Genomic DNA, 18,283 nt, shown 5'->3' with positions numbered 1-18,283 from the left:
GGAAGGAGTGTGGAACTGAGCTCAGATAGACTGCATGCACTACATACATCCCATTCCAGAGGAGCAGGCCGACGGCACTCCCACTTAGAAATGTGCAGGTGCGACCGAGCCTGTTCCTGGCTGGAGTGGGAGGGGGGAGGAACATCCCATGTAGTGTAGGGGCAGATAGGGGGAGCAGTCTGGGTAGTGATAGGAGCTCATTGGGTGCTGGTCACCTGAGCTCACACATAGAGGGATATATAAGGAGGGCACCAACTAGAATCAGGGTCAGACGCAGAGAGGAAGTCAGATGCAGAGGACAAGCCTGCAGCTGAGAGAAAGAAACAACAGCCCTGGAGAGAGAGTGGAGTGCAGAAAGACCCAGAGGGGGACAAAGAAGGGACCCAAGAACCCAAATAAGAACACCGGGTGAGGAGTCAGCACAAGGGTACCGGAACCCAAGCTGGTGGGGGCAAAGACATTCCCCAGCCAAAGACCGGAGACCGTGGGCAGTGTCTGTCACGGTCACCCACTACATTCACCCTGAAGGCACACCACATGGAGGGTCAGGGAACCTGAGGCCAAAGGTTGCCCAACAGAAGGCCCGAGGGAGCTGGATTTAGGTGAATCACTGGTGGGGACGGCTGAAGAAAGGACAGAGGGAGAGCTCAGGGCCACGCTCCGGACTTGTTTGGGGGTTGGCTGGATCCAGGACCTGGTGGACGCAGCACGGCTCGGGAGGTCACTTGGAGCTAGAGTGACCAGGAACATCTGCAGTAAGTAAAGACCCTTAACTGCACAACCCGAGTCTGTCATCATTACCGGCTGCACCGCACCACCACAACCCCCATCCTCTGCGCCTGTCCCCTCTGAGGCTATACCCCTCCCGTTGGGGGTTATCCCACCAAGCTGCGCACCCACCATCAGCCTCAGCGGACCCTGCAGCAGCGGCGGCCACAGTGACCGCATCACAACGGGTGGCGTAGTCGACACAACGAACTTTAATAACATCAGTAAGGACTGCCACATAACACTGAGCTTGACGCCCTGGGCACGGGACCGGGTCACAGCCGCTCGGAGACTACAACCCCCCATCTGATCCGGTGCCGGGTATTCCCCTCAAAAAGGAATATGTCCCAGGGGGCGCGTCAACTTTGGCGTAGTCGGCAGGATTACGTGCCCGCAACACCCGGGTACTGCGTGCCTGAAGAAAAGTGCAAGTTTACCTCAGAAAGAAGACTCCTGCCGGTTCCGGAGGGTCCACGCCATCGGACTCCATCACCAGTCGTTTCCCGCCGATTGTCCGCCATTTCCAGCTTGTTCCCGCCATCTGCAGAGTTTCCCGCCACTGGGCGACGATTCCCGCCAAAACCGCAGATTTCCCGCCTTGGAAGAGCAGCGGACGCCATTATGGGCGTGCCAAAGGAGGGCAAGAGGCCACCTCCCATCGTGGGCCGGGACAGAAAATGGCGCCAAAAGTGGAAACCGCCCCCACCAACAGAGACTGTGATGCTGGAGGTGTCTGTCAGCGTGAAAGAACTACCCCTGGAGCTGACAGTCACCGAGTTGCCCCGGGACCGCCCTCGAAGTGGGAGGAGACGAAAGAAAAGAGCAAAGATGGGTGTCGCTTGGAGGAGTCTAGAACGAGCGCACCCGGAGACAAGGTGTCTAGAGCGAGAGCACCCGGAGTCGAGGAGAGAAAGAGTAGACCCGGGAATGGAGCGGCAGCAGAGCAGCACCGGCCCGCTGGCCAGGAGCCTGCTGGAGGAAGAAGGAGGAGAGCAGAGCAGCACCGGCCCGATGGCCAGGAGCCTGCCGGAAACAGAGCAGAGCAGCACCGACCCGATGGTCAGGAGCCTGCTGGAGTCAACAACCCCGCTAGGCTTAGCGGAGATCCTAGCGCAACTCCCCCGAGACCGGGAGTGCGCGCGGAGTGCCCTGGAGGGCCTCGCGGGAAGGATGGCCCGGGTACAGCGTGAGATACTGGCGGAGTGGAGCCGGGAGATGGCCCAGCAAGCAGAGACCAGTCAACGGAGCACGCTACCCTGGAAGAGGAAGCAGACCGCCTCTGAGGATGGCGCGGGAGGACCCAAGGCCGGAGACGGCGCCGAGGAGGGAGCCGAGCGCATGGAGGCAGGTAAAGGGGACGCCTATACCCCAAGCCGTGACACCGCTTACCTGCCCCAGCTCCCCGTCGCAGAGCCCGAAAGTCCCCCTGCTGTGCCCGTAGCCGCCAGATCACCGCCATGGACTAGGCCCCAACCGGAAGCCGCCGCCGCGACCCCTGTGACATCACGCGCCCCGACCCGGAGCGTGACAAAGCAGGAATTACCACCAGCCTGGTCGCAAGGCCTAGTACCCCCGGGCGCCGCACCACCAACAGCGCCCCCTACCTCCGCGGAGCCTCCGGCCTGGCCGCAAGGCCAGGTAGCCCAGGCCGCCGCCGTCCTAACGGTGCCCTTCACCTTCCAGGTGCCCCAGGCCTGGCCGCAAGGCCTGGGCAACCCGGGCGCCACCACCACCGCGCCCGCGCCCGTAAAACCAAGGGTGCCGCGTCTGGGAGGAGGAGCAAGAGGACCCGGACGGGTCTGAAGTTCAAAGAGCAGGAGGAAGACGCCGTTGAGTGCGGCCGAGAAGTGATGTAAATAGTTACCCAATCGGGGTATAAAGGAACTGTTGCTGCTGCTAAAGTAGTCCCCGTTGGGACCAGTGAACTGTTTACCTGTGTGACCCCTTCCATACCAGGCTGAGGACTGTGAGCAGCCATCCCTTTCCCTTTACCTGGCCGGGGACTGAGAACGGCCAAAATTCCCCTGTACATAGTTGCGCTTCCTAAAGCGCCCCCTACCGGTTTTATATGAGAAACTGTTTTTCAAAAGACTGTCGCACTTTACCTGGTCACGAGTTGCACGGTGACCAGAGGAGGAAGAAAGAAAAAGACGACGAGAAAGTTTTATATATATATGTTTTATGTGTTTTACATGTTTATAAAAATTTGTATGTTTTGGTGTTTTATGTCTTGCAGCCCGAGGACGTGCTGTGATTTACCAGGGGGGAATGTAGCACCCTGAGGATTCGGCTGCTACAGGGGTATTGCACCTCAACCCAGAGGTGTGATATTCCACTCCCGGGTAAGGAAGGAGTGTGGAACTGGGCTCAGATAGACTGCATGCACTACATACATCCCATTCCAGAGGAGCAGGCCGACGGCACTCCCACTTAGAAATGTGCAGGTGCGACCGAGCCTGTTCCTGGCTGGAGTGGGAGGGGGGAGGAACATCCCATGTAGTGTAGGGGCAGATAGGGGGAGCAGTCTGGGTAGTGATAGGAGCTCATTGGGTGCTGGTCACCTGAGCTCACACATAGAGGGATATATAAGGAGGGCACCAACTAGAATCAGGGTCAGACGCAGAGAGGAAGTCAGATGCAGAGGACAAGCCTGCAGCTGAGAGAAAGAAACAACAGCCCTGGAGAGAGAGTGGAGTGCAGAAAGACCCAGAGGGGGACAAAGAAGGGACCCAAGAACCCAAATAAGAACACCGGGTGAGGAGTCAGCACAAGGGTACCGGAACCCAAGCTGGTGGGGGCAAAGACATTCCCCAGCCAAAGACCGGAGACCGTGGGCAGTGTCTGTCACGGTCACCCACTACATTCACCCTGAAGGCACACCACATGGAGGGTCAGGGAACCTGAGGCCAAAGGTTGCCCAACAGAAGGCCCGAGGGAGCTGGATTTAGGTGAATCACTGGTGGGGACGGCTGAAGAAAGGACAGAGGGAGAGCTCAGGGCCACGCTCCGGACTTGTTTGGGGGTTGGCTGGATCCAGGACCTGGTGGACGCAGCACGGCTCGGGAGGTCACTTGGAGCTAGAGTGACCAGGAACATCTGCAGTAAGTAAAGACCCTTAACTGCACAACCCGAGTCTGTCATCATTACCGGCTGCACCGCACCACCACAACCCCCATCCTCTGCGCCTGTCCCCTCTGAGGCTATACCCCTCCCGTTGGGGGTTATCCCACCAAGCTGCGCACCCACCATCAGCCTCAGCGGACCCTGCAGCAGCGGCGGCCACAGTGACCGCATCACAACGGGTGGCGTAGTCGACACAACGAACTTTAATAACATCAGTAAGGACTGCCACATAACACTGAGCTTGACGCCCTGGGCACGGGACCGGGTCACAGCCGCTCGGAGACTACAACCCCCCATCTGATCCGGTGCCGGGTATTCCCCTCAAAAAGGAATATGTCCCAGGGGGCGCGTCAGTTCCAGCTCTCTTCAGGTCATTGACCAGGTCCTCCCATGTAGTTCTGGGCTGATTCCTGACCATTCTCAGAATCATTCTTACCCCACGAGGTGAGATCTTGCATGGAGCCCCAGACAGAGGAAGATTGATAGTCATCTTTTGTTTCTTTCGTTTTCTAACAATTGTGCCAACAGTTGTTGCCTTCTTACCAAGCTGCTTGCCTATTGTCCTGTAGCCCATCCTGGCCTTGTGCAGGTCTACAATTTTGTCCCTGGTGTCCTTAGACAGCTCTTTGGTCTTGACCATGGTGGAGAGGTTGGAGTGTGATTGATTGAGTGTGTGGACAGGTGTTTTTTATACAGGTAACAAATTCAAACAGGTGCAATTAATACAGGTAATGAGTGCAGAGTAGGCGGCCTTCTTAAAGAACAACTAACAGGTCTGTGAGAGCCAGAATTCTTGCTGGTTGGTAGGTGATAAAATACTTATTTCATGCCATAAAATGCAATTTAATTATGTAAAAATAATACAATGTGATTTTCTGTTTTTTATTATTTGATTCGGTCTCTCACAGGTGAAGTGACCTACGATAAAAATTACAGACCTCTCCATTCTTTGTAGGTGGGAAAACTTGTAAAATCGGCAATGTATCAAATACTTCTTTCCCACTGTAAGCGTATTAACTTTTTTTTAAAAGAGAATCTGTCACTTGCCATAAATATGTAATTTTTTTCCTGGTGTAATTGCCGCTGTTCTCCTGAATCCAGTGATATTTTTTTATTGTTCCTGCTCCTCTCAGTTCCTGTGATAGGTCTCCGCTTCACTGTATATGTCTTGTTAGTCAAGTGGGTGTGGTCCCCAAGAAGACACCCACAAAGACCAGCTGATGGCCACACCCACTAGATTTACACACAGGGAAGAAGGGGCCATGTATCAGGAATGGAGAAAAGCAGGAATGCATTCAAGATAAAAATAAATATAAATCTGACTGTCTCCTCAATGGATACAAAATTATAAATAATTCTGCAATAAATGAGCATAATAAACCATAACTATGAAAAGCCAACAATTTAAGTTTCTGGTGTAAGAACAGCCCAAATTAAGAAGCATTTACACTTTATTCCAGTGGGCAACAGGTTTAAAACTTAGGCCACGGCCCCACTATCAGTATTTGGTCAGTATTCGGTCAGTATTTTTTCTCAGGAGTGGGAGCCAAAACCAGGTGAGGAACAATCAGAGAAAAGGTGTAATAGAAACAAGTCACCAATTCTGCATTTATCACCCACTCCTAGTTTTGGCTTCCACTCCTGAGAAAATATACTGACCGAACACTGATCAAATGCTGATAGTGGGGCCGTTTTTCACTTTTTTTGCACTAAATTCTTTAAAATGGTGCTTGTGGTTCATGAATTCTTCTTTAATCTTGTTTTAAGACTTTTTAGCCCAAAAAGTTTCATGTTCTATTAAAATGATGCAAAATGTGCACAATAAGTGCAGATGTACATAAAGTCACTCGGGGGATGGGGCAGGGTGGGGAGGAGTCGTGATCACACATGAGGCATATTGGATTTTAACTTTAAATACCAAGTATCCACATGGAATGAATTTCATACATTTATTTTTTAATTATCATTGTTATATTTGTTGATGTTTTCTTTTTTTGTTTATGTAAATATTTTGATAATTTTTTTTACATCAATGGTGGTTCACTATTGGTCATTTCCCTATTTTTATGTGATTGGTCCCTAATGATTTAAATACCATTTTGATTTGTTCTTTATACTATGACTAAGGGCAGTTTCGCCAGAAACGTGTCAGAGCCAGAATGTTAATTATTTTCCAAAGATCTGGTTGTATTTTTTTTTAATAGAACTTTAATAAAGAAAAATCCTTTTACCCCGGATGGATGTGCTGGATTTCCTCTTACTTTCCTTTTGTGGGTCTGGAATATATTTGCACAAAAATTGATAAAATCATAACTCGATGAATCAGCCACAATGATGAATGTAAAAAAAAGCAATAAAGATAAAATAGACTTTAAAAAAAAAGTAGTGAATTAAAGAAGAATATTTTGCAAACAGGTGGAAAAAAACACCAAAAATTAGACCAAAAAAAAGTGTAAATGTAATAATGAATTCTATGAGTGTTTAACAATTTGAGATGAATAATTTTTCATCTGTGCATTTGCTGGTTAAATGAGCTCGGCTGGGCTGAAGGGGGCGCTATAAAGAGCTGGTATTTTAGCACAGAACCCCACGTTTATCGTGAGCCATTTTTAGATAGGCAAACAATTGAAGTAAAGGGATCTATATCAGGGAGATAATCAGCAGCGGCGTGTCATTACTACACATTTATTATCGGGTTGTGCAGTCGTGTCACAGGGCCTGATAATTGCGTTCATTCATGCAGATGGTGTATTATCAGCAACTACAGGAGGAGGATTCAGACAGTTAGAGATGCTGCTTGCCAGTGAAAGATTAGGGCCCCACTAACCCTCCGAGAATAATTAACAGTCCCAAAACCCTGGATTCTACGGGAAAAAATTCAGCCTGATCTCTTAACTGGAGCAGGTGTAATAAGGAGATAACACGAGCTCCAGGGATGGCTGCCGCTAGCACGGAGTACAATGGGACCCATAATAAATGTATTTATGACACCACTGTCTCCTCCTATCCACAGAGCCGCACCGCTCGCCCTATGACATCATCGATACGGCTGCTCTAACGGAGCAGGACTCCTTGTCCTTCAACCTATAGATTGATGAAATATCATATCATACATATGACATTCCACAGAATAAATGTGTCCACAATCTAATTCCTTATCACAAATGACGTGCCCCCTGGGCCGTGGGAGTACTCGGCAGCCGGGCCTCTGCGTATGCCAGTGGGGGATATCACGGTGGCTGGCCCGGTCCGTGACCCAGGGCGGTCAGTAAAAAAGGGAATTTATAGGGGATTTGGAAAGTTCGTGACGCCACCTGTGGAATGCGGCAAAAGGGTGCTGCCGCTGCGGAGCAGTCCTCTGGAGCTGGTGTTACGGCAGCAGGGATGGTGTGGCTCTCCACAGGTAGAGCTAGCTCCAGGGCAGCGTGGGGTGTAATGGAGGATGCTGGGGAGAGACGGCAGGACGGTCCCGGAGGAAAGACGGACACTCACACGGGGGTAAGCTTCAGTACCTTTACTGGTGATGCTGCAGGCACGGTCCAGGGTACTCCAGGCGAAGGGTGCACTTTTGGACTCTCCCAGTGAACGGGTATAGGGCGTCCTGATCCGTGGCTTTTCTCGTTAAGCTTCTGGCCTGCCTGAAACTAGGCCTAGCTTGGTTACTGTCTCTCTCTGCACCTGCTGAACTGGTGGTAGGGCCTTCTCTTTGGAATTCACTCTCCCTGGACGCTGGGGCCTCCGTGACTCCTAGCCCTGGTACTGTAGTCAGCGTTTGGCAAACCTGGGACCTGTAGTCCTCCAGGGGTTCCAGTGGTCCCTACTGGGTATAAAGGGACCCCGTATGCGTGGACCGGGTGTCCGGTATATATCTCGGGGTGAGCCTGGTAAGCTCCTCTGTCCCCTTGTTACTTCTTCCTTCTCCTCTCGCCTTCGGCCACACTCAGGGCCTCACTAGACTTTCACTTGTGCTTTAGGCCTTGGCTCGCCTAAGCACGGCAGCCAGCATGCTGCCTCTTCACTGCTCTCTGAGTGTCAGAACGCTCTCAGCTCACCTCTGAGCTGTGTTCCTCTCTGTCTCTGAACACTCACTCAGCTGCCTGGCTCCACCCTCCCTATATATATCCCTATCAGGGCTCCCTCTGCTGGTCTGAGGTGGTAGGGTGGAGGTGTGTGAATGTGTGAGGGCCTCTTGTGGAGAAGTCCATCCATGCACCCTTCTGGGTTCTGTGGCAGCAATGCACAGCAGGGCACCACACAAACACAAGCTAGATATCATCTGAAATCATAAAGGGCCCTTCGACTTAATTTGGTGGTTGGGAGGGTAATCGTCCCATTCTCAGGATCGGTGGAGGTCGGATTCCCACCGATAGGGAGGGTCATCGTCCCATTCTCAAGATCGGTGGAGGTCGGATTCCCATCAATAGGGAGGGTCATCGACCCATTCTCAGGATTGGTGGAGGTCGGATTCCCATCAATAGGGAGGGTCATCGTCCCATTCTCAGGATCAGTGGAGGTCGGATTCTCACCGATAGGGAAGGTCATCGTCCTATTCTGAAGATCGGTGGAGGTCAGATTCCCACCGATAGGGAGGATCATCGTTCCATTTTCAGGATTGACGGAGGTTGGATTCTCACTGATAGGGAGGGTCATTGTCCCATTCTCAAGATCGGTGGAGGTCGGATTCCTATCAATAGGGAGGGTCATCGTCCCATTCTCAGGATCGGTGGAGGTCGGATTCCCAACAATAGGGAGGGTCATCGTCCCATTCTCATGTTCGGTGGAGGTCGGATTCTAATCAATAGGAAGGGTCATCGTCTCATTCTCAGGATCGGTGGAGGTCGGATTCCAATCAATAGGAAGGGTCATTGTCTCATTCTCAGGATCGGTGGAGGTCAGATTCCCATCAATAGGGAGAGTCATCCTCCCATTCTCAGGATCAGTGGTGGTCGGATTCCCACCGATAGGGAGGGTCATCGTCCCATTCTCAGGATCAGTGGAGGTCGGATTCCCAATGATAACTATGTCATCATTTTAAAAGATGGGAATAATCTTTTTAAAACAGATTGGAGAATTTCTATCCATCCTTTTCATTTCCAAGATCTCTGCTTACTATCTGTGAACGGGAATCTTCTTGTCTGCACGCAGAAGCTGAACACCAGTCTTGATATCATCCGAATGATACATACGGTAACATTTGCGACTAAAGATGACAATTGAGCATGGTGAACTCGGTAAGACCCGGGAAAGGAATTGATTCACGTAGCAAATTTATCAAAAGTTCCCGAGGGCAATAGGATGTGTCAGTAGTGGAGTCTTTGACATATATTTGCTGCATTTAATATACAAGAAAGAAATCCCATACATTTAAAGGGGTTGCCCATTTTCTGAAAACTGTTTGTCCATAAGCTCAGTTACCTTTAAAGAAACAAACTGAGCTCAATGAATGATCAGATTAGTAGGGTTGTAAATAAAAGCTATTCAGTGACAGCAAGCAGGTATCTAGAAAACTGAGAGCAATTAATATAAAAAGTATAATTGGAGATGCAGAACTTTTCATATAAGCAATGAGCATTTTCTTTCTCCATTTCACAATATTTGGAATTTTTCAGTACATTATATGGTGTCATTCAAAACTGCGACTCATCCCATAAAAAAACAAGCCCACATACGGTTATTTTAATATAAAAAAAAAGTTATGGCTGTTGGAAAAATGGGAGGAAAAAACGAAAGTGTAAAAACAAAATTTGGCCAGCTCGGGGACGTGTTATCATCATCCTATAGAACCCCTTAAAGTATTTTGAAATATTTGATTGCAATAATCAGGGTGATCAGGATTTGTATCCTTCATCTGGACCTTTATCTCCATGGATTATCTCTGCTCACTTATTTACTGTTTACTGACATCAGAGACTTGGGAGCTGTATGTCTGCCAGTCTGATTCCAGCTGTGCAGGGCGTCTACATACAGTAGCACCCACTTTATGGCTCTGAGATAACAAAAACTGGAGGGTAATGAAACAGCAGAGCTTAGCAGAGTGATGGCAGGATGAGATCTTGTGATGATCACTATATCAGGCTTTAATGGAGGTCACAACAAGTAAAACTTCTACTTGCAAAAAATTCGAAAAAAGAATAATATATATATAATTTGCATGGGAAAACCCATTCCAATAATTTAGCTCCAGGAACCTTAGAAAGAAGATTCTCCTGCACCAAAGAGAAAGCAGCGTCTTTCTAGTGCCAAATTTATAGCTATAAAAATTAATTTCGGGACAACTTTTTCCCCAAATGACCCAAATCTTACAGTGATACAAAGAAATTAATTTCATCCATCTCTACATATTACTTCAATGGAAATGCCCTTTAAAGATTTAAAGAAAACCTCTCACTGGAATTTTTCCATTTAAACGCTGTACATCCTCCAATTACTGCTGTTCAACTGATTCTGAAACAGTTTTTCTTTTTTTTCTGTGGCCCTCCATTCTAAAGTTATGAACCTCTTTAATAAAGATGCAAATTTTTTCTTCTACCAACTGGGCGTATACCACATAACTTCTCTGTGGGCGTTTCTTTTTTCACCTCTGATACTGGCCAATTAAAACAAGGCCACAGCCATAGAGAAGCTCTGTAGTACATGCCCAGTTAGTTGAAGGGAAAATTTGCACCATTATTACCAAGGAGGGGCATAACTTTAAAACAGAGGGGCTCAGAAGTAAAAGAAAAACTGTCCCAGAATCAGTGGAGCAGTGACAGTTGGTGAAACTTTAAATTAAAAAATCCAGTGAAAGTTCCACTTCAAGTGGTATAAAATTGCTAAAATTACGCTAGCAACACAATCCCTGTCCATATTCTCTATTAACCGTTTTTGGACCACACAAAAATTTAGGTATTTTTCAGTTCATTATTCTGGAACTAATAACTTTTTTATTTTTTTCGTTAACGTAGCAATATGGGGGTTTTGTGCAAGACAAGTTTTACTTTAAACATGCCATTTTGTGATAACTATATGTTACCATTTAGGGCTTCGATTCCTCAAAACCGGCATTTTGAAGGGTGCTCTGGAGTAAGAGGTAATTCAAATTCAGTAAGAGATGTGCACCATCACAAGACATGTACTCCAGTCAGGGGCTGGAGTAAATTTTTGTCGTAATTTACAACACTTTTATGGCATGAATCATGCTGACTTTGTCGGCCACACTTGGCCGCGCCCCGTCCCAGCTATGCTTCGTCCATTTTTTTCAAAAAAGTTGGCAGAGCTGGCCAGGACTGGTGTAAAAACGCCACAATTTGCTAAATTTTGGAGCATTTCAAATAGTTTGAAGCCAGTGCACTTTAATGTGCATTCAGTTCATTTTGGAGGAACAAGCAAGCAAAAAAAATCCACCAGTTTGCTTCTTTTTTTTTTTCACTGATAATTATGGGGATATCAAATATGTGGAGGGTTATGTTAGTCTATATGTGTTTTTTTAATAACATGTTTTCTGATTTTTTTATTAAAATTTGAAACAATTTTTATAACCTCACGAAGGGAAACTTCCTTTTTTTCACTTGCAGTATAATATGCGCATGTGAATAGAAATAGCAGGCACCAGTTATTTATTTATTATGTATTGCTTATATAGCGCCATCATACTCCGCAGCACTTTGCAGACATCATCACTATCTCCAATGGTGCTCACAATCTAAATTCCTTACCAGTATGTCTTTGGATAGGACTAGCTACAGGCTGTTTTTTTGTTTAGAAGAGACCTTTATGTTGTCTTCATAGTGACAACAGTAGGGCCTTCCCCATATGGTGTCTCGATCAATGTTGATTGCATCACTGGCAGGACATACAGTAGTTCCCAACTGTCCTGGGAATTCACAGACTACTGGGCCGAAATGGGGCGATGGTGGCATTAAAAAACCCTTTCCAAAAGTGGGCATTTGGGGTGGGCCCGGGAGGGTTAACGGTGTCCCTGGTTAGGAGCTGGGGATGGGTTTTGGAAAGTGTTGAGAAATGTTGGCAACTATGGGAGGAATAATTAATTGTAGGCAGTTACAGTGGGGTTTCATCTACAGTACAGACCAAGAGTTTGGACACACCTTCTCATTTAAAGATTTTTCTGTATTCTCATGACTTTGAAAATTGTACATTCACACTGAAGGCATCAAAACTATGAATTAACACATGTGGAATTATATACTTAACAAAAAAGTGTGAAACAACTGAAAATATGTCTTATATTCTAGGTTCTTCAAAGTAGCCACCTTTTGCTTTGATGACTGCTTTGCACACTCTTGGCATTCTCTTGATGAGCTTCAAGAGGTAGTCACCGGAAATGGTCTTCCAACAATCTTGAAGGAGTTCCCAGAGATGCTTAGCACTTGTTGGCCCTTTTGCCTTCACTCTGCGGTCCAGCTCACCCCAAACCATCTCGATTGGGTTCAGGTCTGGTGACTGTGGAGGCCAGGTCATCTGGCGTATCACCCCATCACTCTCCTTCTTGGTCAAATAGCCCTTACACAGCCTGGAGGTGTGTTTGGGGTCATTGTCCTGTTGAAAAATAAATGATGGTCCAACTAAACGCAAACCGGATGGAATAGCATGCCGCTGCAAGATGCTGTGGTAGCCATGCTGGTTCAGTATGTCTTCAATTTTGAATAAATCCACAACAGTGTCACCAGCAAAGCACCCCCACACCATCACACCTCCTCCTCCATGCTTCATGGTGGGAACCAGGCATGTAGAGTCCATCCGTTCACCTTTTCTGCGTTGCACAAAGACACGGTGGTTGGAACCAAAGATCTCAAATTTGGACTCATCAGACCAAAGCACAGATTTCCACTGGTCTAATGTCCATTCCATGTGTTCTTTAGCCCAAACAAATCTCTTCTGCTTGTTGCCTGTCTTTTGCAGTGGTTTCCTAGCAGCTATTTTACCATGAAGGCCTACTGCACAAAGTCTCCTCTTAACAGTTGTTGTAGAGATGTGTCTGCTGCTAGAACTCTGTGTGGCATTGACCTGGTCTCTAATCTGAGCTGCTGTTAACCTGCAATTTCTGAGGCTGGTAACTCGGATAAACTTATCCTCAGAAGCAGAGGTGACTCTTGGTCTTCCTTTCCTGGGGCGGTCCTCATGTGAGCCAGTTTCTTTGTAGCGCTTGATGGTTTTTGCAACTGCACTTGGGGACACTTTCAAAGTTTGCCCAATTTTTCGGACTGACTGACCTTAATTTCTTAAAGTAATGATGGCCACTCGTTTTTCTTTACTTAGCTGCTTTTTTCTTGCTATAATACAAATTCTAACAGTCTATTCAGTAGGACTATCAGCTGTGTATCCACTAGACTTCTGCACAACACAACTGATGGTCCACTCCCAACCCCATTTATAAGGCAAGAAATCCCACTTATTAAACCTGACAGGGCACACCTGTGAAGTGAAAACCATTTCCGGTGACTACCTCTTGAAGCTCATCAAGAGAATGCCAAGAGTGTGCAAAGCAGTCATCAAAGCAAAAGGTGGCTACTTTGAAGAACCTAAAATATAAGACATATTTTCAGCTGTTTCACACATTTTTGCTAAGTATATAATTCCACATGTGTTAATTCATAGTTTTGATGCCTTCAGTGTGAATGTACAATTTTCAAAGTCATGAAAATACAGAAAAATCTTTAAATGAGAAGGTGTGTCCAAACTTTTGGTCTGTACTGTATGTATAGAAATATGTTCACACTGAGTTCCTTGATGTGGATTTTTATGGCTGAAAAATTGCTATCTAAAAACTGTGATGTATTTTTTACATAGATTTTGTGTATGTCATTTTTTTTTTACCTGATAAAATTCAGTAGTAAAAGTTGGTGCAGTTTTTCAAGCAGAAACGTTCAGGAATTAACAGGTTGATTCTTTTTACATATGAAGAAAAAACATACGGGAAAAAAAAAACATCACCGTGTGCACTAGAGGTATATGTTCCCATTGAAATTAATAGGAAGCTAATTAAGAGTATTTAAAGGGGTTGCTCATGTGGATTATGGAATTATCTCTATCATTATCATGTGGATTATCTCTTCCAAAATGTAAAAAAAAATTGTTTAAAAATACCCCAAAGGTCATCTTCCCACCAATGATCGTGCACGATCATCTTGACGTATTCATATGTTAAGGTCATAGATGCCAACATTTCTGTGGACGTTCAAGTTCCATCCACCAACCTAACCTCTCCCGGGTTACATCTCCAGGTCATCTATAAACCGTGGCCCCTATCGGCCCAGGAGTCATGGGAAATCCAGGATGGTTGGCAAGTATGTAAGATGTGGGAAGGGGATATATGGACATCGTAGAGGGTTGTCCCCTATTTGGGACCTATACTGTTGCCAGTCACTGATGGCCGCCATATAATACTATATTTGCCTTATAGCGGCTAAAAAAAGTACAACCTGCAGTGAATCTCTCCCTGGCAAAAACGGCTGTTTGATGGGGGTCTCTGGAGCTAGACGCACAGCGATCTAATCAGTATGATAAGCCTATTAAAGGGGTTGTCCATAGCAAGACAACCCCTCTAAAGCACATATCATTATTATTATTATTATTTAATGGTCTTTGGTTTGATCTCCAGCCATGGCGACTTGATGGATGAACGCTCTTTGTAGGAAGATCGATCTTGTGCAAGTCTAGATAGCTCCACCAGGGTCTTCTCTGCCGTTATCTTGATGGTATCAAGCCATCGGGTTTCTGGTCTTCCTCTTTGCCTTGTAACTTCTATTCTTCCGACCATGATGTCCTTCTCCATTGTTGCTCGTTATCTTCGTATAATGTGTCCAAAGTAGGCAAGTCATAGCTTGGTCATCCTTGCTTCGAGTGATATTTCTGGCTTGATTTGTTCCAAAATTGATTTGTTTGTTCTTCTTGCCATCCATGGTATTGATAACATCCTTCTCCAGCACCACATTTCGAAGGCTTCGATTCACTTCATACACATATACATGGGTAATATATATATGGAAAGCACATATACATGGGTAAGAAAGGGCTAGGCATCCCTGTTAATGACTGTTACATTCATAAAGTCTTTTTTTGTTTCTTAATCTCCCCACCTTTTCATCAGTTTGTCTTACGAGACGTTGCGTTATCAGCCTGTGATGTTATCAGGAGGCCCTGCGGACCCACAAGTGCAGGCTCTTACATGCTATCAGTGTCTGGCTCAGCAAGAAGATACTTGCACAATTCCCGTCTTCCTGTCAGAAGCCTCCAAACCCACTATCATTACAAATACACACGCCATGTCTCCGCGATACTTGGAGATACAAGAGGCTGATTGCCACCACTAAGTTGACAGCATGCGGAGCGTGCAACAAATGGGTCTGCACAAGAATCCGCCACCAGGTATTCTTCACTGTCTGCTCTGGTGCTTGTGATCAGCAGGACATCTCCGCAGCCTGGATGGAGAACATCGCTCATTATTCACATGGCAGCCGTGAAGTATAACTGGTTTTATGGCGTAATATTTGCCATGTTTGCACTGTGTCATGAATGCTTGAGCGTCATCAGCTCAGCAGATCAGGACAGTTGGCCTTATCAGCTCCGAACACTGACATACAGAAGATGTCGTCGTCATGTAATACACATCATATGACCCCGGCAACGGACACGAACATGTAGATAATAACTGTATTCTAACCGCCCTGTTCCCTATTTCAATCTTTGTTATGAACGGCCAAATTTAGAGAGAAATTTATTGGCTTTAGTGACCACAGGGACAACAATGTTAATTTAGGAATGCTAAATTACTGCTTTATGGTGCCTTTTACAGTGGAAAATATTGAAAAATGTCTTTGTTGTCCATAGCAACCAATCACAGCACAGTTTTTATGTTATGTTCTGTGCAACCAATCACAGCACAGCTTTTATGTTATGCAGTGCTCTGGAAAAATGAAAGCTGTGCTGTGATTGGTTGCTATGGGCAACAAATACTGTTAATATTTTAGACATGTGGTGGGAAAATAACATGGGGGATTTTGTGAAACTGTCCAAAAGGAAATATGTCTGTGTTGTGCAAAGCAACCACTCAGAGCACAGCTTTCATGTTATAGGTCTTATTAAGATCAATTTTTTGAGGGGGTTAGGAGAAAAACAGACTATTTTTCTTCAGTGCGCTGGATTCATTTTTAGTCCATGTGTCAGCTTTTAGGGCTTGTTCAGCGTATTTTACACAGCTCTACTGTATACACACAGTTCTGCTACATGCACACACAGCTTTGCTGTATACACACACAGAGTTCTGCTGTATGCACAGCTCTGCTACATCAACACACACACACAGCTTTGCTACATTCTCACAGCTCTGCTGTATACACACAGTTCTGCTGCATCAACACACGCACAGCTTTGCTAAATACACACAGCTCTGCTGTATACACAGTTCTGCTACATACACACACACACACAGTTCTGCTATACACACAGTTCTGCTACATCAACATAAACACAGCTTTGCTACATACAAAAACAGCTCTGCTAAACACACACAGGTCTGCTACATCAACACACACAGCTCTGCACATCAATGAAAACACACTTCTGCTGCACACTTAGGGTCCATTAAGACAGATCAACTGTCGGCACGATACAACTGTCGATCAGTAAACTTTTAATGATTGGTGGTCGTTTGAATGCTTGTTTACACAGGCTGACCAAAGCAAATGATACGCACAGATCACTCAGTGTGCTAGGCTGCCATTGTTCTCGGCAGCGCGAGTCCTATTTTCACAGAACCATGCACTGCCAAGAACAATGATATTTTTATGATGTAAAAAATCATTTCATCAGGTGAACAGGAATTTTTCTTATTTATAGGCACCCTGTTTACATGGCCAGATAATCGTGAAACAAGAGTTTTTACCAACTCTCATTCACAATTATCTTGCAATGTAAATGCACCTCTGTTAATGTGCAGGTCCTGGGAATTTCTCTCCTACCCTGCGCCGATTAGATAGATTAGTGTCAGGCAGCAGGAGAGAGAGCAGTTTTCTCAGTAATCGGGAAGGACGCTGTTTCAGCGTTCTTTTGGATCATAAGAAGCAGTCTACGGACTATAAGACGCACACTTTTTTAGTCAGATTTTCTTCTTGCTAAACCGTGTGTTTTATAGTCCAGAAAATATGGTATTTTACAGATTTTCTAGAGCTGATATTGCATAGGGCTGGGGTCAGGTAGTTTGCATTAGTTTGGTGCACAACAGACTGTACATGGACAGTACATTGACCATTATGCTAGGTTACATGAGTTATTTCCAAAATTATATATTAATTTCCTTATTCCCTATTAAGATATATGAACATTATAGAATAGAATCCCCTCCTTAGTCACAACTGAGAGGGACTACTAAAGTGTGGCTATATGGGAAATATGGGAAATATGTGACCTAGCCTCAGCTTTGCAGGAACGGGGACGGTTAAGGCCACCCCTAAAGCTCAACTCAATGATAGATTTGGCTCTGCTACATCTGCATATACAATGCATTATATATTGTTATATAATTTATTTTCTTAAGAACTCGGAAACTTTTGAAAAAAAAAAATCTATTTATTAGAATAAAATCGAGGTCAGTAAAATAGTCACAAAATGTGTACAGAGATTGATAGATCATCATCAGCCAATAACACAATAATCAATTCTAATAGTATAGAGTATCAAAATATAAACATACAGCCGCTCACAAAATGTAATGGCTGATAACATATAACACTAACTGTTTACACAATATTAATACAATGATTATTTTTCCGAGTCACAAAGAAGTTTTCCTTATTCCAGTAATAACATGTATATGCCAGGCCTTGTGTTTGGGTGGAGTAAGTCAATATTGAGAATTTTGGGGATCTCCAAAAGAAACGTTCTGCAGGAAGTGGTCGCTGCCTGGAAAGAGGTGGTGGGGTGGAGGGTGGTGGGAGGAAGGGTTAAGTGGTGCAGAAAATCCCTGTAAACGCTTAATAAGCTGTAAGGTCTACAAACCAAAGATGTGTTCCTCCGGCTGCAAGTAAAAAAAGCTTCTTAAGCACTAATCAATAACTGAGCTGTAGGAAAGTGCTGAGTCTAACTCTGGAAAAGTTTACTAAACCCATAGTATGCGGGCAGATCATTTACCCACCGTCACCCTGATCTAATCAACATTATAAAACAAAAAGATCCTATTATGCTTCAACCTAGGGTGCAGAAAAGGGCCTCCCAGTGCTAAATCTATCACAGGGTCCCCAATGGGGACACAGACAGAAGAGAACAATTCATGGGCCCTTTACAGTCCAATAACTCATCATAATGCAGAATTCCACCTGCATGGTGGCAGATGTGGTCCTCTTACCTCTTGGGCCCCAATGTGGCTGCAAAAGGTACACCAATTGTATGTCTGCCCATG

This window comes from Phyllobates terribilis, unplaced genomic scaffold, assembly GCF_046119375.1.
Source record: "Phyllobates terribilis strain yellow unplaced genomic scaffold, ASM4611937v1 Scaffold_8__6_contigs__length_399053987, whole genome shotgun sequence".
Lineage (NCBI taxonomy): Eukaryota > Metazoa > Chordata > Amphibia > Anura > Dendrobatidae > Phyllobates > Phyllobates terribilis.
This window is presented reverse-complemented; position numbering follows the sequence as displayed.